Here is a 20891-nt window from a genome sequence, read left to right as displayed (position 1 = left end):
GCATGTCTACACTTACGGCAGAGCGATCGATCCACCGGGGGTCAATTTATTGCGTCTAGTGAAGACCTGATAAATCAACTGCCTAGCACTCTCCCGTCGACTTCGGTACTCCACCAGAGCGAGAAGCGTAGGTGGAGTCGACGGGGGAGCGGCAGCAGGTGACCTACTGCAGTGAAGACACCACGGGTAAGTAGCTCTAAGTACGTCAACTTCAGCTACGCTATTTTTGTAGCTGAAGTTGCATAACTTAGACCAACTTAGCTTGCCCCCACCCCCCCACGTAGACCAGGCCTTACTGGTCATGCAGTTGAATTAGAAACATAATGTTAGGATTGTTTTGTTGGAGAGTGAAAACACATACAGAATTACATTGCCTGATACATCTCCCTGATACGGGGTCATGGCCCCATATTATACTTTCTAGTGCTTTGTCTAGACTAGTTTTAAATATCTCGATTGATGGGTCTATTTCTCAATGTAATGAACCTCAGGGCTTGTCTACGCGGTGTTCTAGTCTGCCCCAGAAGGATGTAAATTGTAGTGTGCACTGGCATGTCGTGCACTTCCTGGTCTGTGTGCGCTCTGCTGGAGCACACTAAAAGTTCCCTAGTGTGAGTTAATATAGTCCTGTTTCGAATAGTACTACGTGAACGCTCACTAGGGAAGTAGTGCATGCCAGCAGGGTCCATAGGGGCTGTTTAGTGCACAACATGCTAGTGTGCACTACAGTTTACAGCCCTCTGGTGCAGATTAAAGCACTGTGCAGACAACCACCCTGAGTATGAATTTATTTCTTATATCCATCTTAAATTTCCCCTCTATTTCAACTCACTACTATTATGTCTTATAGATAATAATAATTCCTAAATAATTCATTTGCCTGCTAAGGCCCCAGTCCAGCAAAACACTTAAGCAGGTGTATAACTTTAAGCACGTTACCCATTGAAGTCAAATACATATGAGTTAATTTGTGCTTTATGATGTCAATGGGATTACTCGTGTCTAAAGTTAGGTGCCTGGTTATGTGCTGTACTAGATCAGAGTGTTGGGCCCAGATTTTTAAAGGTATTAGGTGCCTAACTCCCACTGGTAGTTAAACACCTAAATACCTTTAACTACCTGGCCGTTCATGTTTACATCCTTCAAGTAGCTGATCTGATCCAAATTCAGATTGTTTGTGCAAATTCATTTGCCAACTTTCCTCAAACTCTTCTCTTTAAACATTGGATTTCAGTTTCCATAACTTAATATATTGCACACATTTATGTGGTGCCCACTGGCATGTGGTTCCACAAATGGATTAGAAATATACCAGTGTTCTATTCAAGGAACAGTACTTTCCTCTACCATCCAGTAACACCTGGGATTCATGTGGTCATGTATAACATTCTTAAACTTTTATGGGAAATCAATTCAAATTAACCCTTAATCATATGTTATCGACTTTCCCTGTAACCTAAAAGAGTTGAAGATGCTAGCTGAGAGAGTTCTGCCCTTGATGCAAAGGCAATAAAGGGCCTCAGAGGCTATGGATAGGAAGAACAATTTAAACTGAAATAATCATTAGGGATTAAAAACTGTGATTGACACACTTTTCTGAAAGAACAGATAAGGTGGATGTCATAAACATAGGACATATCTCAATACATCAATTAGTGGGCAGAGTTCCCAGTGAAGTCAATGGGAGTCATCCATAGAAACTGATGAGAGAATATGGTCTTATTCAAGGGGTTACAGTCTTAAAAAGTATGCAAACTGAAATTAAGCAACAAGCAAACGCTAAGGAGGGTTAAGAAATATTTCTTTATGAAAACAGTGATTAGTGTAGGGAACAGGCCACCAAAAACAACAGAAGATGCAACTTTAAGATAGCTAGCCAAATCCCTGAGGCGTGGGGATATTACAGGGTACAAATGCTATATTGGTGTCTCGATCTTGATGGGTCACATGGCTTTCTTCTCTCCTAAAATGTTACTACATTGCTATGGTCAGCTATCTGATCTCTTCTTTTGTAATGTATGTACAGTTACAGAATGACACCATGCTTTTTGGATCTCTGTCATAGGGACTGTCACTCACTACAGGTCTGTACAGTACCCAGCTCAGTGAGGCTCTGATCTACTTGAGGCCAGTAGGCACTACCGCAATACAAATAAATCAAAACAATAGTCTCTGATGTAAAGCCCAGTGTTGTCCTCCTTTATCCAATGGAAACTGGCCACTGACACTGCACAGTTGTGATAATGTTCCAAGATTGTATCAGCCTCTGCATGTTTACACTGCAAACTCTATAGGGCAGGGTCAGTGGCTTCCTATCTTCCCATGTGTTTGTACAGCACAAGGTACGGTGAGGTCCTAATTCTGATCAGGGCCTTTGGGCAATACTACAATATAAATAATAACTTGTCAATTTTTCCTGGAAAATAGGACTGATAAAGGGTTTTTCAAGACAGTTACCAACACATTCTATTTTTCCTTATTCTTTCAACTATATTTCAATGAACCAGGAGAAAACCTGACTGAGCAGCAAGGCAGCCCACTGGAAACAGCACAAAAATAGCCCAATAATAGAATAAAAAAAGAGAGGAAAACATCTTCTGTCCCTTAATGCTTTAATACCAGGCCTCTTGAAATCTCCACGCATCTAGCTAAAATACAGCTGCTTTGGGGAGCAAATTTCATCTAGGTTCCATGGAGCCTAGCAGACTGTCAGAAACCGGAAACAGATGCTGAAATTATGTTGCAATACCTCAATTGCCTTTTTCTCTCTCTTTTTTTTTTTTTTTTTTTTTTTCCGATACTGGAATTTCTAACTTCACAGTCTGGAAATGAGGATGTCAAAAGCAAAGTGGAGTGCAGCTTGAAAAGAAAGTGATTCAAGTTGTAACACGCTAAGTGTAATTGTTTTGACCATTGTAAAATCAAGGCACTTAAAAACTTACCGACACTAAGGCTATGTCTCTGTTACACAGCTTTTAGCAACACAGCTGTGTCGTTACAGACAGGCCGCTAAACGGCACGCAGTGTAGCTGCGGTTTGTCAGCTCTCTTGCTGACAAAGCACTGTTCACACCAGCACTTGTTTCAAGAAAACTTTTGTCTTTCGGGGGACGTGTGTTTTTTTTTTTTTTTAACACCTCTGAAAGACAAAAGTTTTGTCATTCAGTTGCCAGTGTAGACATAGCCTAAGGTACATAAAAGAAAACAGTAGTTACAATATTTAGGTCATATCTTGAATCATACGTGGCTCTAAGTCCGTGCTATTGTATCTTATTCTCTGCATAAAAGTTGCTTATACGTGGGCTTCTCAGGGTCCAGTGCAGCCCAGCTCTCTAGGAAGGATGGCCAATTTTGGCAGAACATACCAGGGAGGTGTGGAAGGGGGAAAGCCATCCCCATGGAAGTTCTTCCACAAGAGTGTTGTAGGGTCTGAACTCTGCTTAATTTTATAGATGAGGCGGAGTGGGGCAGTACTGTCCATTGGCTAGATCCTGCTAGTATATGGGCACTCAAACGTTGATTGATCTCAATGGGAATTCTACACACAGAACATTTCTTGGATCAGCTGCAAAGCCTATATCCTACAGGAATCTATGAGCGAGTAAAGGGGAGCCTTTTGGACAGTCTTGCAGATATTCAGACAAATATTTCCTATTGTCATAGTTTCCTCAATAGATTTCCCCAGGAAAAGTGGGAAATCTGTATGAAAAACAGAGAACAACACTCGGAAGAAGCAAACTGTAGCATGGCACAAGGAGGAAGACCTAAAATAAACACAGTTGCTGGAGACACAGGCCATAGGTGGACACCAGTTGTGTTGTCTTGCTATGAAAGCAGCTGATTAAACCAAACATCACAGGACTCCAACAGAAAAACTAATTATTTATTAAGATATTTTTATCATTTTGTTTTGAGTCCAGAGTGGAAGTGGTTTAATACGAAAACTATTGAGAACTGTATGTTTAACCCTCAGAGTACTCAGTATGCTCTAACCTTACTGAGAACTGAAGGTAAAAACACCTCATCTCCCTCTGCCCCCAATGAGACCCCAACCCTCCAAATGCTGATCTCTTCCAACCCAATCTTTGACTCAACCCCCTCCTCAGCTTCCCACAACCCAACCCCTACTCCTCGGATAAGGTCAGGATTTGATCTACCTAAGAGTCTCTGCTACCAGAAACCTTACTAATCCTCCAATTTGAAAGCCCTCACTGACTCCCCTGCAAACCCTTACAATACCCAGTTCCCACCAACCATGAAGACATTGGTCAGTGTTCTATGCTTTGTTGTGGAGCGCTCTAACTGGCTTGTAATGTTTGTCTGAAACATCCCACCTTGTTAGCAAGTGTTGATCCTGCTATGGAAGAGTTAAATGGGTTCTGCTAACTTGCAGAGAGGGGATTCATTGCCCCACCTGGTCAAAAGGAGGTGGAGAAGAGGTCCTTTAGAGAAGGAGGATCTAGGATGTGGGCTGAACAGTTCTGAGAGAGGAACCCTAGTAGCAGCCAAACTTGGGGAGAGGGTTTGAGCTGAACCTTACTTTATTTACTCATTTTTTAGAAAAAGAATGAGTGTGTTGTCAGGCTGAGAATGGTTAGGAATGGCACACATGCTCATATTTTGTGCTCAATTCTCAAGGGGAAATGGGTACAGAATGAATGTTCTCATAATTTTAATTCCAAACAATTTAGCTGAGTACCTTCTTGAAGCTATGAGAGGTCCTTAAAATAATATTTAAAATAAAATCCTCACTAACCTCAGGCCTTTAAAATATTGTTAAGAAAACTCTGTATCATACTAGTCAGCTGGCAATCCTGCTACTTTAATTTTTGTTTCTTGAGATTATACTAAGAAAAGGTCTAGCTTTTTGTAGTTTAATTAAAATACCTACACCTCTGTAAAATGATGGGCAAAGATTTATAAAGAGTTTGTCTTGCTAGGATCTTTAAGATGCTACTTAACATACTTTTAAATGGTTGGTATAAGACTAGTAAAAGTAGTGTAGATTAAGAGTAATTCAATTGAAATCAATAGGGTAAATGAAAGCAGAATCTATCAGGCCCAGCATACCTCAACACTTGAGACTGTTTTCAGGTTTAGTCCCCCAACCGAGTCTGCTGTCTTTGCCACCTTTTCCTGATAGAAAAGATTTAATACAGTCTCTTTGCATTTCCCATCTTTGCATTTTTTTATCTGTTATAACTATTGGATAGCTTGCAAACAAAGCAATAGTAAATCCTTATAGCAATACTTTAAAAAAATATTTGTTTTAAACAGAAAACATCAGGTATCATCAAAGAGCAAAAAGCTATATTGATGCAACATTAAGCCTCAAATTTTGAACAAAAAAGCTCAAAAAAAATCTATTAAAGTTCTCATGACAATCTTAACTCAGTTTAGTTACTTGTATGTAGTCATGATGAGGCCTTTCATTATAGAATCACAGGACAGTGTGCAGAGTGTCACACTGTTCAGCAAATATGTAATTCTCTAATTCTGTATCACTCTCAGTAGCTTTTGTGTGTGTGCTGTCAGTACTTAGGCATGCAACGATTCCCTGTCATAGAGGGTGCCATTAGCTTTGCCTGAAGACCCAACTGTAAACTCTGAAATAGGGCACCGAAGGGTAAACATCATATGTCATGAAGGGTCATTTAAATAAATAAGAGTTCTTGCTTGTAAACTAAGCCAGCCGTAAGTTTTATCTCTTTGAAGGATTGATGAAAGCATCCCATGAGCATGCGGAAGTCTGGTTTGCATCAGGAGAGGCTCACTGAGTTTCATTTGTTCTGAGCAGAATTGGGATCTGTAGGATAAATGTAGCATGTTTTCAGGTCCTCACCCTACCTGGAAAAGAACTGACCTTTACTTCAGATCTAATCGGAGCAGCTAGTAGACAGAGCCACTCTTAACTTTCAGTGGAGAACTGACAGACACCAGGCAAAGGAGGGACCAGACTTGTAAATGTAAACTTAATTTCCTAGCAGGAGTTTTTGTTTGGAAGTGAGAAGCCAAGCCCTTCATTTCCAAACCTTTAGTCAAAAACCAAACAGTCCATTAGTAACAGAAGTGAAAAAATACATCTCATGCAGATCAGTTTCAGATGCATTTAAAATTGTATCCTGGTTGAGGACATGATGGCTTGGGAAAGTCCCTTGTGAGCCCCCTGTGAACTCCCACAGAATTTTTCAAAATAATTCATTTAAATATAGTTATGAGAGTGACATGAGTTGAGGCTTCAGGGTTCAGAGTTGCATAGGAAAGCCATAAGAGTAATAAGCAATGGCTTACTGATTTGCAAGTAAATGCCCAAACATCCCCTTAAAACCACTGTTTACATCAATCCTTTGAAATGCTATGCTGGATCAAAGGTTAGTTCAAAGGGTATCATTACTGCTAAGAAAAAAGTCCAGCAGCTGCTTGTCTTCAGGTAGAACTTGAATGGTTTCTCTCATTCCAAAAGAGTTAATTGCATGCACTCATTTCATCAGGTTCTGGTGAATTTAAATCCATCAAGATGTTTGGCATTTGACTCGGAGTCAGAATACTTTCCATCTAGGTTTGTATAAGCTGTTAGAACCTGGAGTTTCCTTCTGACATATACAGTTTGACACTGAAGGTCTCATTACACAGGCTCAAATTTAAAATGATTTCCCATTGAGGAAGGATGGTGCTTAGATTAAAAAAAAATTGCTTATTAAATGTGCCCTGTTTATAGATTGTGCTATTTATTGACTCATCTGGGTTTACAGTCTTAGAAAACTGGAAAGTATGATTTCAAACTTTAATATGCGACCCTTAATGAAAGCCTTCAGCAGGACCATATGCATCAAATCTGAAACTCTGGGGTTAATTACTGTTTCTACTCCTTGTTGTTAATTTCAGCTCAATACCAGGGGGGAGAGACACCACCATCAGCCTGTCACTCACAAAACTCAGGAATGATGCGACCAAGTCAGAGCCTCAGAAACCTGCATTCCTACTGATGGGCAGAGGATTTAGCATTAAATGTGAGTTATTTGATAAATCAATGAGAGAACATATACCTCCATGCTGAGAAATTGTTACTATATTCTGCTGCTGTCATATTCTGTTGTCTCAATAGCTGAGAAGTTCAGGTGAGACTCAGATTCTAACCCACCCTGTTGTGCTTAAGGTAGGAATGGCTGTGCACATAGGATCTGATCTAAAGCCCACTGAAATCAGTGGAGTCATTTCACTGACATTACTAGGGTTAACATTAGGTCTATAGCATATGAGGTCAGCCACTGTTTAAAGGGAAAGCAACAGAGCAAAACTGAGGAGTTAATTAAAATATGGTCTTATTATATACTATCATTTTTTTGTTTTTGTTTACAAGTCTGACCCTTTACATCAACGAAGAGTGCACAAATGGGCTTGGGAAAACTTCATATTTGTTTGCAAAGTGTCCAATTTCCATTTACAAATTTGGGTTACTGAGCATATGCAGTTCTAAGCCAGGCTAACACAGTGTGAGTTTGTCGTCCTTTAGCGGTTAGAGACCATGCACAAAAGAGAGTCCACCACTTGCCTCAAGTTAATGGACCTAGGCCTTTGACTCAACCAGCACACGCTTGTGTTTTTAGATGTGGAGGGTCCTAGGTTAATCCCCATGTACAACCCCTTTGAGATATCTTTGCATGGTAACTCCTGATTCATAGATTCATAGATATTTAAGTCAGAAGGGACCATTATGATCATCTAGTCTGACCTCCTGCACAACGCAGGCCACAGAATTTCACCCACCACTCCTACAAAAAAAACCTCACACCTATATCTGTGCTATTGAAGTTCTCAAATCGTAGTTTAAAGACTTCAAAGAGCAGAGAATCCTCCAGCAAGTGACCCGTGCCCCATGCTACAGAGGAAGGCGAAAAACCTCCAGGGCCTTCCAATCTGCCCTGGAGGAAGATTCCTTCCCGACCCCAAATATGGCGATCAGCTAAACCCTGAGCATATGGGCAAGATTCATCAGCCAGATACTACAGAAAATTCTTTCCTGGGTAACTCGGATCTTACCCCATCTAATAACCCATCACAGGCCATTGGGCCTATTTACCATGAATATTTAATTACCAAAACCATGTTATCCCATCATACCATCTCTTCCATAAACTTATCGAGTTTAATCTTAAAGCCAGATAGATCTTTTGCCCCCACTGCTTCCCTCGGAAGGCTATTCCAAAACTTCACTCCTCTGATGGTTAGAAACCTTCGTCTAATTTCTAATCTAAATTTCCTAGTGGCCAGTTTATATCCATTTGTTCTTGTGTCCACATTGGTACTGAGTTTAAATAATTCCTCTCCCTCTCTGGTATTTATCCCTCTGATATATTTATAGAGAGCAATCATATCTCCCCTCAACCTTCTTTTAGTTAGGCTAAACAAGCCAAGCTCCCTGAGTCTCCTTTCATAAGACAAGTTTTCCATTCCTCGGATCATCCTAGTAGCCCTTCTCTGTACCTGTTCCAGTTTGAATTCATCCTTCTTAAACATGGGAGACCAGAACTGCACACAGTATTCCAGGTGAGGTCTCACCAGTGCCTTGTATAACGGTACTAAAACCTCCTTATCCCTACTGGAAATACCTCTCCTGATGCATCCCAAGACCACATTAGCTTTTTTCACAGCCATATCGCATTGGCAGCTCATAGTCATCCTATGATCAACCAATACTCCAAGGTCCTTTTCCTCCTCCGTTACTTCTAATTGATGCGTCCCTAGCTTATAACTAAAATTCTTGTTATTAATCCCTAAATGCATGACCTTACACTTCTCACTATTAAATTTCATCCTATTCCTATTACTCCAGTTTACAAGGTCATCCAGATCCTCCTGTAGGGTATCCCTGTCCTTCTCTAAATTAGCAATACCTCCCAGCTTTGTATCATCCGCAAACTTTATTCGCACACTCCCACTTTTTGTGTCCAGGTCAGTAATAAAAAGATTAAATAAGATTGGTCCCAAAACTGATCCTTGAGGAACTCCACTGGTAACCTCCCTCCAGCTTGACAGTTCACCTTTCAGTAGGACCCGTTGTAGTCTCCCCTTTAACCAATTCCCTATCCACCTTTCAATTTTCCTATTGATGCCCATCTTACCCAATTTAACTAATAATTCCCCATGTGGCACGGTATCAAACACCTTACTAAAATCTAAGTAAATTAGATCCACTGCGTTTCCTTTGTCTAAAAAATCTGTTACTTTCTCAAAGAAGGAGATCAGGTTGGTTTGGCACGATCTACCTTTTGTAAAACCATGTTGTATTTTGTCCCATTTACCATTGACTTCAATGTCCTTAACTACCTTCTCCTTCAAAATTTTTTCCAAGACCTTGCATACTACAGATGTCAAACTAACAGGCCTATAATTACTCGGATCACTTTTTTTCCCTTTCTTAAAAATAGGAACTATGTTAGCAATTCTCCAATCATACAGTACAACCCCTGAGTTTACAGATTCATTAAAAATTCTTGCTAATGGGCTTGCAATTTCTTGTGCCAATTCTTTTAATATTCTTGGATGAAGATTATCTGGGCCCCCCGATTTTGTCCCATTAAGCTGTTTGAGTTTCGCTGATAGTGAGCACAATCACCTAGTTTACCTGTGTAAACGTAGATCTTTTGAGGCACAAGGGTTGCACATGAGTTTTTGCCAGCAAATCGTCTTGTTGAAGGAATTTGACCTTCAATGTAAATTCATATTTTTCTGGTGATATTTTAAAAAGCAAATATGAAAAAGTAAATTAAAATCTCAATGGGCCTTGGATGTACTAACTGAAAGCAAAGATTTTTAGTACCTTGAATTTTTGTTGACGTAGTGCTCACTCTCCTATTACTGCTAGATTTCAGCCTGAACGTGGTATCTACAGAACCATTAGAAATCTATGACAGTGCAGAGGGAAAGCAGAGACACTGTTTAGTATCTGAAATAATGGTGCTACTGTACCTCCCTCTCTCACTTACACAGGCTGTCGTGTATCTTTGCGGATCCTTGCAATATAGGATCCTTCTTCATTTCAGCGATTTCTAAATTCCATGAGGATATATCACCATTTGACTCAAATTTTACACACTTTCTCCCTTCACCTATTAACCTTTTCCAGAAAAAAATTAAAGGAACTTTGTCACAATCAACAGGCACCAAATTTAATACCTAAATACCTTTGAAAATCTAACCCTTTGTGCTTTTGGTTCATTTTATCCCAATATGGTGAAGGCAAAACTCAAAATGAAATGCTGATTTTGTTCCACTTCTGGACTGCATGTGGTTTTCCAAGAGTTTGTCATCCCAGAAGACCTATAGCATGACCAAATGTCACTAGCTGCATTATACAAACCAGAACAGAACTGCAGAAATTAAAATTTCTGCTTATTCACAGACACATGCTTATTCACTGAATTTCATACAAAACTTCTTTTGCTGATATTTAGTTTGGTTTCCGTGTTCAACTAATCTGGTTCACATGGCTTCATAGCACTAGTTAAAATCTCAGTCAAGGGACCCCAAACAGGGAACCGGATCATGGATGTGTCTGTAAACTGATCTGCTTTTTTCTTTCTGCTGCCTCAAAAGAATGAAGCAGGCAGGCAATGACTGAAGTTAGCTGCATTTCTATTCTGTGAAGCATTATGCTTCAATCTCATCCACCTCCAAGGGACATTGTGAGGCTTAATTAACATTTATAAAATGCTTGATGACCCTCAGATGGAAGATGACAAAGAAAAATAATTAATTCCATTTTCCTAATGGAGCTAAGAAGGGACTGCAGAGGAACACACACAATGCGCAAACCCATGTTCACAACATGTGGGTGTGGGGCCAGTATGACGACAAATCCAGTTAGGGTTTTTTAATAGGTTTATTGGTGATGGCTGCCTGGCTGGGGGGCGGGCCTTTAACACAGCTGTTGCCCTTGTTTCAGAGAGTCGCAAAGTTTTATACGATCAAGAAGATGCTTTAAAGCAAACAAATGGGGGAAGGGTAATGTTTTGGGATTGCCTACTCTGGCAATGCCCCTCTGACAGCAATTTGTTCTCTGTCAAGAAAAAAAACTACCCCTCTCCTAAAATGAAATTGAAGACTTAATGAAACCAAAAAGGAAAATCCTACAGAGCAAATAAATCCAACAAAGGAAAAATCTGCTGCTCTCCAGTCAGTATTTTCAACAATGCTGCTCCGGGAGAGGGGATTTGGTGCCACCATTGCTTTCAGATGGTTTTCAAGATGCCATGTATCAGTCTGAAGTCATTTATCAGCTTCTAATTTCCAACATCACATATATACAAAACCATAACATTAGTCAAAGCTGTAGGAGGACTAAGGGTTCCCTCTACAATTATAAAACCAGAAATACCATACCAATGGGATGCAGGTACTATATTTAAGTTGTATACAGAGACAGTACATACTGCTGTGTAAGGGCTTCTATTGCCACTTTTTGCCCCCATTCCACCCTCCACGCTAACATAAAATGACAGGAGCGCATTAGCTTTAACAGCTAAACCATATGGTGAAAAATTTGCAGAGAAATCCCAAATGATGTGAAGCTCACCTTGGTCCAGTTTTAGGTATGAACCTGAAATGCAAAACAGTTTTACTGAAAGATCAAACTGAAGTTTTTAAGCAGTTTGGGGCAGGGACGGTTTCTACAGTAACTAGTTCAAGGGGGCCCATATTTTGGTTGAGGCCTTTTGTTGCTGCCGTAATAAGAATAATAAAAGATCTTTACCATTTTAAGTAGAGATGGCTTCACACCCAAACCTCCCCAGACATTGGGGGTCTTTAAAAATCCACATCTGAATTTGGTAGCATAAACGCATCTCCACTTTTAAGCAGCCAGGGCCTAGTTTTGAGTGAACTTTAGGTGATTAATGGTGTCACATCAAAACTGTGTGAAACCTGCAGTTTAATATGATTTCAACAATGATTGAAAACCAGACAAAGTTTGGTGGTTTCAACCATGTTTCACTTTAAATGAAAATGAACATAAATCTTGGGGTATAAACCTATGTAGATGGGGGAAAAAAATCTGCACGAGATTCTATAAAGTAAAATTTTGCTCACCTATAAAATGTCACCCATTACTTAATGTATCAGTAAGTATTTTTTGGGGTGGAGGGAGAGAGATTGGGCTGCTAATACCCTTCCTAGATTAATTGCTTCAAAAACCATTGTGTCTAAGAAGGGTGATTTTTAACAGATTTCACAGAATTGTGCCTTTAAAGTTAATTTTGCCAATGCAATAGCTGATTATCTGGAGTCATAGAACTGTGGTTTAATGGCACAGAGCAGTGACTTTGACAATAGTTTGGTCCCTTTTAAGCCCTGCAGTCTGGGGCAAGAGTGGGAGAGGGATCCCAGAAGATTTTTTTTTTTTTAGTGCATTATTTTAGGGAACATTACAGCAGTAGACAGAACACATGTTAGTAATTTGTGAGTGAATAGACAGGCTATTTCCTCTGTTTACAATATAATAAAGTCAGACTGTGACCATATACATGGGGTTAAAAAGACCCAAAGGCCTCCCATAGGATTTAGGAAAGAAACCACATTTAAAGCTTCAGGGCTGTCCATATTCCCATGGCCGAGTCTAAGTAGTGAAACAGTTTTGATAGCTGTAAAGTCTTTTTCTGAACAAGACAGGATTACTTGACAAGTTTGTCAACTCCTAGCTGACAAAGTGGATTTTGAAATGTTGTGATGCTGAAGCAGCAATCACAATGCTTTTCTTTTGATGGGATCATAACTTTAGTATACTGTAGGAGAAAACACTAGGTGCTAATTCATAACATGTTTATGTGACTAGCAGCTTCAGAGAATTTCACTTTACTGGTTTTTTAAAGATCCCGCATTCAGTCTCTTCAAGCCTTAACGATCTTTTTTAATACGCCTAGAAACTGATTGGGCTTGATTCTTGTAGCTGCCTTCACTGGAACCAACTGGATTGTCTTACTTCATTATGACTAATGGGTCTAATTCGGAGAGAGGCTGAGTGCACTCAATTCTCTCTAAAGTCAGTGGGCTGCAACAGTGTCAGTGGGAACTGAGGGCACTGAGTTAGCATGTCTCAAGATCATGCCCAGTGTTTCTAAGAGACATAGCATCTCTATGTGAGTGATCTTGAAATCAAATCAGCACCATTTCTATGCAACAAATCTGACTCTTGTTCATGCTATACATTTGATTAAATCCAGAAAAGCAAAATAAAAACCCTCAGACTTTGTGTAAAATTCCTCTATAAAATTCAAATTGCCACCTTGCAATAAACTCATCTACTAAAGAATGTCAGGGTAAGTATCATGAGTGAAGGCTCTGGAATCCAAAATAGTTATGTACTTTAGCATTTAAAGTCAGAGCATTTAAGTACAGCTAGCTTTATTTTTTCTGGGGGCCTAAAGCTGTCCTTAAAACTTGATTTTAGTCTAACAGTTAGAATCTGCTAATGCACTTGCACAGGAATGCCCTAATTCGGCAGTTGGTTTATGACGCTTGGTTTATGAGACTTCTGAATTTTACTTCTATTTAGTATTTTTACTTATTTTCCAGCACCAAAAGCACCGGAAAGATGCTTTATAAATGAAAATAACTAAAATGAAAATCCATAAAGGCAGACTGTTCTACAGGCCTCTGGTGATATGCGAATTGTTGTCTGGGATCACAACTTACTCCTCTATAGTCTGATACAAGACTTCGCTTTGTTTTAAGCACTCAGTTAGAGAGCACCTACATCACATGGAAAGGACTACTATAGCACAACACTTACTAAACTGCTAATAACTTTATTTCTGCCTGTAGCACCCTCAAAGATGAAAAGTCACTTTTCTAAACGTCTGTTTGATACTCAGAGTTCTCTTGATAATGAAAAGAGTTTGCTAGATTTACAGTATCCCATATGAGCACACAGGACTCCCATTGACTTGAATGGGCTTTGGATCAGGCCTATACTGCATTAATACAAAAGGATAATTTCATCTTGGTGCACAGGGAGTTACACCCTCAATTACCTATATATTCATGTCTACACAGCAGCCGGGGTTATAATTAGTAGCTCATGTAGATGTACCTATGCTAGCTGCACTGTAGCTAACTTGCTAAAAATAGCAAAGTCATGGACTTACGCGCAGGCTGCACCAGGTATGTATTTTCTTGTGCAGCCTGTGCTGAAGCCTGCACCATTACATCCTCACTGCTCTTTGTAGTAAGCTAGCTAGGTGAAAGCTAACACGGGTAAATCTGCATGAACCACAAATTACACGCCCCCAGCTGCGGTGTAGCCAAAGATCTTCTGGGCAGGGATGGTCTGTCTTTTGTGTCTTGTCGAATGCAAGCAGATAGGCATCTCTAAAATAATAAATATTAATGTCCAAGTTCAAAATGTACATATAGCCTTGGTTTTCTTTGCATAGAATTGGGGAACAGGATCTTTGTAATACATAATGGTACTTTCTCAATCCCGCAAAATAGAATAGTTATTATTCTGGTGATTTAAATTATCCCTGTGGTCCTAATTAATTAACACATTAGTACAGTTTCAGAGCATGCAATATATTTATTATTCATAGCCTAATTGTGGTTGTAGTCAGTGGGAGTTGCAGATACTCAATGCCCCTTAAAATCAGGCCCATTGTATGTATATGCAAATCTAACATAGAATATTATTGGTCTGAGTTTTAATATGAATGACAGATAAAGTGAATAAGTATTATATTTATGAAGAAACTTGCAAGTTTCAGAACTGTTTGCCCTCAAACCTGGAGCTCTGCAGGTGGTCATAATGCAAGCTCTTCTAAGAATAACCTTTTTTCAATTACTTGGCTATATGCAAGAGAATACATTGTAAACGTTCGCTCTGGCATCATGTCAAGAACTCTAAAGCTGACCTGGAGAACTAGCCTTTGCTGTGTGCAAGAAGGGATCAAATCAGTTTCCTCAGTCTGGGTTTGGTTCTCTTAGACCAAAACAGAAACAACCTTGAACAGTGTGTGCTGGTTTGTAACCCCAGTGGGGAATGTCTAAAAATTGAACTGAAATCGATTAAATGATTTGGGATGACACAATTGATGTCAGTCAAAAAGGATCTAGTAAATGGATCACGAAAACATGATCCTTAAGCAGCAGGGAATTCTAATCCTAGAAATTGCTATACTGGATCAGACCTATGGTCTGTCTAGTCCGATATGCTGCCATTGACAGTGGCCAGGACCAGATGCTTCTGAGAAAGGTGCAAGCAATCCTGCAATCGGCAGTGTTGGGGACAGTTACATCTAACATCCAATAGTCAGACGTTTGCTTATGCCACGAAGGAGGGTTTGTATCACTCCAAGATTCTTGGTACTATTTGCTATTATAATCTCTTGATATCCTTGTTAACTGTATCAGTATCTAATCCCTTTTTAAATCCTGCTAAACTCTTGGCCTCAAGGCTATCCCATAGCAATGAGTTATGCAGATACTTTTTCATGCAATGCATAAGTAATTTCAAATATATCCCACAGCAACCTCTCCCTATTACTTCTGGAAGGAATAAAGCAGATTGACAGCAGGTTTCTATTAATAAATTACTAGAGTTCTTTTCCTTCCAAGTGCTATAGAAATTTTAATCTTCACAAGTAGGTAGATATTATTAACCTTATTTTATAGATGGAGAAAGTGAGGCAGAGCAATTAACTGCATCAGGGCTGAGACTAGAACTCAGGAGTTCCTAACTCCTAGTTCTGTGCTCAGACCATATCTTGTTTCTTTTATGGTTAGATAAAGCAGATTTTTAGAGTAATAAACCAAGACTCCTGAAGTGGAATGGAGGGCAGGGAGGTAGGAATTCATGGGAGGCCTCTGTCAGATGGGCAGGGTGTGGAGGATGACAGAAAAGTTTACCAACTATACCCTCCTTTCCTATATCTCAATTTGCCATCCATAATCCTTTCAGAATAAAAACTCAGAACGAGTTACAGTGTGAGGTTGAGGGAGGTGGAAATAGTTATTTGCCCCTTTACAGTTTTCTCCCAGACCCAGCCCTACCTTGTATTTCTACCTGGTATCTGTAGGCTCATCTTTTTCCTACACGAAAGAAAGAAAGAAAACACCTTACACTACTCTGACTTTTTTTTTTTTTTTTGGCTCTGCTTCTCTCATACATACATACACATAGATGCCAACATTTTCAAACTTGTGTTCCTCAAACTAAACTGCTACATCTATAATTAGACAATGAAGTAACAATGGTTTGATTTTCAGAGCACTCCCAACTATGGGAGTCTGAAAATTTGGGCCACTTTTCACTGAAGGACCCTTGTGATGAGATGTGTACCCCACACCAGCCCTGAAAGGGTTAATGAGGGCCTGAGAGACCAGTTATGTTAAATGGTGTCACCTGCAAGAGGGAGGGCCACGGTTAATTGACGGTGAAGCCCAACTGGGGAGGGGCTGGGACAGCACTGTAAAGCTTGGAGGATGAAACCAGAGGAAGCTGCTGTCACTCCCTGGGATCAGAGTTCCTCAAAGACAAAGAGGAAGTCCAGGGGGAGAAAGCCCTGAGATCCTGCTCTTGGAGCAAGGAGTCTGGTGAGAGGGTAGGAGGGAGTGAAGTAGCCATGAGGAGTAGAGTAACCAGAAGCAGGCAAGAGACGATAGGGAGGCTAGGTAGGAAGGAGCCCAGGGAAACAGAAACAGCTATATTGACTGGGATTGAGGACTTGGGTTTCTGGTTATAAGGGCCCTGGGCTGGAACCTGGTGTAGTAGGTGGGCCTGGGCTCCCCTGCCAGCCACTGGTATAGTGACAAGTTGGGGCTGAACACTGTCTAGAGATGACATTTGGACTTCATAATGCTGGAAGGGGTGGACTAAAATAGTGACCTGGCTGGAGGACCAAGTTACCTGAAGAAAGACTGTCATAGAGCCAGCAATGAGCAGCCGGGGGGCACCTGATGCAATGAAAGCAACATTCCCAGATGGAGATGCAAGGGGGTGTACTAGCAGTGAGTGGCAACCCCATATACAGACCTGAATATGAAGCTAGGGTCCCAAGTGTGAAAATGTTGGCAATTCTATACCAGCAGGTACTAGGGTCTGTACTTGTTACCATTTAATTTTCTAAGTATGTGACTGTATCTGCAAATTTGGCATAACTTGCCTAGGAAGTTGCCAGTATCATCCTTTAGTGTTGCAGGGTTAGACCACTCCTGACAACAATTCAGATCTCTGTCTACAGAATTCTAAAGTAAGATAACTGAGCACTCTAACTGCTATCACCTTTGTCTGTACTCTCTTCATGGAGTGCTGTATTGAAAACTGCATTCAAGTGATAGATCACAATTTTAAATTCTCAGGGGTTTTCCTGGTCCTGCTGGCAGGCAGAAGTTTCTGTAGGGAAACCTGCAATCAGAGTCAGGGTACAGCTACACTAAAGAGTTTGCAGCAGCACAGCTGCACTGGTGCAAGCTCTCTAACATAGCTTCTCTAAGCTGAAGAAAGAGCTCTCCTGTTGGCTTAATTACTCCAGCCCCTGCAAGCAGCAGTAGCTACGTTGGCAAGAGATGCTCTCACGCCAACAGAGCACTGTCCACACTGGTGCTTATGTCAGTATAACCTATGTTGCTAAAGGGGAATGATTTATTCACCCCCCTGAGTGACATAAATTATTCCAACATAAGCTGTAGTGTAGACATAGCCTCAGTTTTCAGGCACCCAGCCTAGAATAAGGCAGGGTGAGCTGTGCCTCTCTGTCTTTAGGGCCCAGCCTGCTTTCTCTTTCTGTTTTGGGGTTCTTGTGTGTTATAATTCTGAATACTGAAAAATACTGTACATTTACTCCTGGGGGAATTCTGTGTCACTGCACATATTTAATGGGCCATGCATATTTTTAATTTTTTGCAGAAAATAGCTTCTGCTGAAAAGCTAATGCAGTTCTGCCTTTTGCCCACCAGAGGGTGATGTGGTGCTAGAACAGAGCAGCAGCTCCTGGCCAGTTAGGGAAGAGAAAGAGCCTGCCTTCTTCACAGTGCCTGTCGGACCAGGTCAGGAGACAGACATTGAGGAGCTGCTGGGGGGTCATACAGGGGCTCATAAGGGCTAACAGGGGAGGACAGACTGGGGTAGGGGTTGAATGGGAGTGGAGGTGCAGGGCCATAGGTGGGAGGAAGGTGCAGGGCCACATGGGCAGAAGGGGATGGGGTGCAGGGCCACATAGGGATGGGGGGTGGCTGAGTGGGGGCACAGAGACATGGGGATGGGGAAGCAGTGCATGGACACATATGGATTGAAAGGGGGTGCAGGGCCACATGGGGACAGGGGCAGATGTGCCTGACTGAATGGGAGAGGCTAGGGGTCATCCAGGGTCTGCATGGGGGACACTCCCTAACAATCCCTCCCCTCCCCCCGCAAAAACCTGTTCCATACTTTTTCCACCCATACCTAACAACCTTCCAAGTTCATATCCAGGCTCCTTCCCAGCAATTATTTCCCTGTCCCTTAGCTCCTCTGTTACCCCTGACTCCCCCAAGCTTTTGCACTGCTTCTGAGGGGTATGGGAAATATGGTTCTGTATTGTTTTTAAATGAATTATTACTCAGAGTTCTGTATTAATATGCCTAGTAAGGAATCTATTTGTCAAAAAACATTTCCTGAATCTTTTTTATTGTCTGTGTTGTTTCAGACATACTTGCTGACATTTATTTTGAAATAAATTACCAAAATAATTGAAAATGGTGTGATTATATTGTTGTTTTGACAAAATATGCAGAATTTTGCAGAATTTTAAAATATTGTGTGCAGAATTTTTAATTTTTTGGTGCAGAATTCCCCAAGGAGTATATATTGCAATCTTCCAGCAAGAGCATATGGTTTTATTTAATTTGTCTGGGTGTATGCCATGAACATAACAGTCATAGTCAATGACCTTCAAATAACAAGTTTTTAACATAGAAAAAAATGTCATATGTCCCCACAAGGAGTGAAATGGTTGTCTTAGCTCTAATGTAAAAAGTACTTGCAATGAAAACATTTTTTAAAATGTGAGGGAGGAAATAGGTACCTAAATATCTTTGAGGGTCTCAGCCTAAGTCTCTGCATCCTGCCCATCACATCCCACACCTTCATTCATTCCCCTCTTTTCTGTCCAACTGCCAATAATTTCTTTGGGAGTTATGCACGTAAATACCTTTGAGGAGCTGGGCCTTACACTCTATCAGTCTGGGAATGCTTTTGCCCTCTCAATTCCTCTAGAATGAAATAAGAAACACATTGTTGTGACTGCTCTGCCTCACGTGGCATACAGCATATTTTCCTGACTGAAATAAAGAGCAAGCAAACACAAATGTTTTCAAACACCAGGCAACACACTCTGCAGATCATGATTAGAGATGGACCAGAACCTAAGTCCCAGATCCAGCTCCTCCTCTAACTGTGGGAAATTCTGAACTGGAGCCAAACTTCCTGGTTCAACCCCTTCTTTAGTTAAGACATAAGCCAAATTCATCCCCGGTAGAACTTCACTGGCTTCAGTGGATTTATAGCAGAAGTGAATTTGGCTTCTCATCTTAACTACTGTATGTTCCGCAGTGTGTTAAAGGGATAGAAAAAAATGTGAAGTAATCTGACACATTTATTCCAACAACACAGCTTTATACATTGTTTATTTAATGTATTACAGAAACTTCCTCCCTTTTGCAAACAAATAAATCTGTTTTAATGCATAATTCTTAATCCCCATTCACAATACATACTATAATTGCTCCTTTGGAACTGCAACTGTATGGACCTGGGGAAATTACAATCCTGATATAGCTTTCTGAAGGCAATGGAGTTACACCAAGCATATATTTGATCGATAGATCATTGTCAGCAGTTGCACATTTGCATTCTTAACATGCAGATGGTATATTGGGAAACATCAGTGTGGAAAATTTGAGAATCCAGATGAGTAGCAGTTACATGAGTCTCATTAGTCCACAATACATCTGGAGGATTAACAAATTTTTTTGAAGTCCAGACCATCAGCTAAACTGTACATTAACAATTAGCAACACTACATTTGTCTAACTGGAAAAAGAGGCTTTTTAAATTTTAAGAATAAACAAAAAGTTAAACCACCAACTTTTTCTTTTTTTTGTTTTGTTTTCTTGTTTTATAGCCCTCACCTTCGAACTGGCACCTAGTACGGTACATTTCAAGCTGGATCACGTTTTCACTTATTACTTAAAATGCCATGGAAAAAGTCTAGCATTCTAGCAGGCACTGCAGTGATACATATGTCCCAAAAACCCTGATAGGACTTCTGTCTTTGCAAATGGCCTTAATCAAAATCCCAAACCTGGAAAAGCTTGGTGTGGTTTGTTTAACATCACCATGAATAATAAAACTGAGTGTATTAGGGACTCTGCACAATGAACTGACGGATAAAATGCATAAGCCTCCCTTTAAAAATAACAGACCATTTAAAAGTTTCTCTGGAGCTCAGTTTTCTTCTTTGAGAGCTGCAAGAGCTGCTAAACATTTCATCTGAGCTACTGCAGAATTCTTAAGCCACTCTCCCTCTGATATGAGTCCTTAATCAAAATTAGCCATCCCAGCTGCCAGTATTAAAACTTTATTTCTGACCACTGTCCAGCTCCCTTTCAAAGGATGCTGGCTCTTCATTCCTCTGATATCCTCACCACTCTCCTTCCCCTTGACCACAAAATTAGGGTCTATGCTTTAGAGATGCGGGAGCTTTACAGGCTCTGGTTATTGTTATAAAGTGAAGGGAGTCTCTGTTCCCACCAGGGCTCTTCAAACACCAGGCTCTGTGACAAGGAAACAAACAGCTGAGTGTTCTCTGTTGCCTCCAGATGGTGCCCCCCTTTTACCTCTCTCAGCAGCCCCTTTTTTTGTTT

The 20891-nt window shown here is 40.5% G+C and overlaps 2 protein-coding genes across 2 annotated transcripts in view; one reads left to right on the top strand and one right to left on the bottom strand.

Annotated features, from left to right (window-relative positions):
- The window catches only part of EFCC1 (EF-hand and coiled-coil domain containing 1), an 89106-nt gene that overhangs the window by 44536 nt on the left and 23679 nt on the right, over positions 1-20891 (bottom strand). The gene's annotated exons all lie outside the window — the stretch shown is intronic.
- The window catches only part of CFAP92 (cilia and flagella associated protein 92 (putative)), a 131331-nt gene continuing 117407 nt past the window's right edge, over positions 6968-20891 (top strand). The window contains exon 1 of the mRNA XM_074958126.1: positions 6968-7009. The gene's annotated coding sequence lies outside the window, so the exon portion shown is untranslated. The remainder of the gene's footprint in view (positions 7010-20891) is intronic.

The sequence above is a fragment of the Natator depressus genome, chromosome 7 (genome assembly GCF_965152275.1).
Source record: "Natator depressus isolate rNatDep1 chromosome 7, rNatDep2.hap1, whole genome shotgun sequence".
NCBI lineage: Eukaryota > Metazoa > Chordata > Testudines > Cheloniidae > Natator > Natator depressus.
Note: the sequence above shows the minus strand (reverse complement) of the source record. Positions and strands in the feature narration are given on the sequence as shown.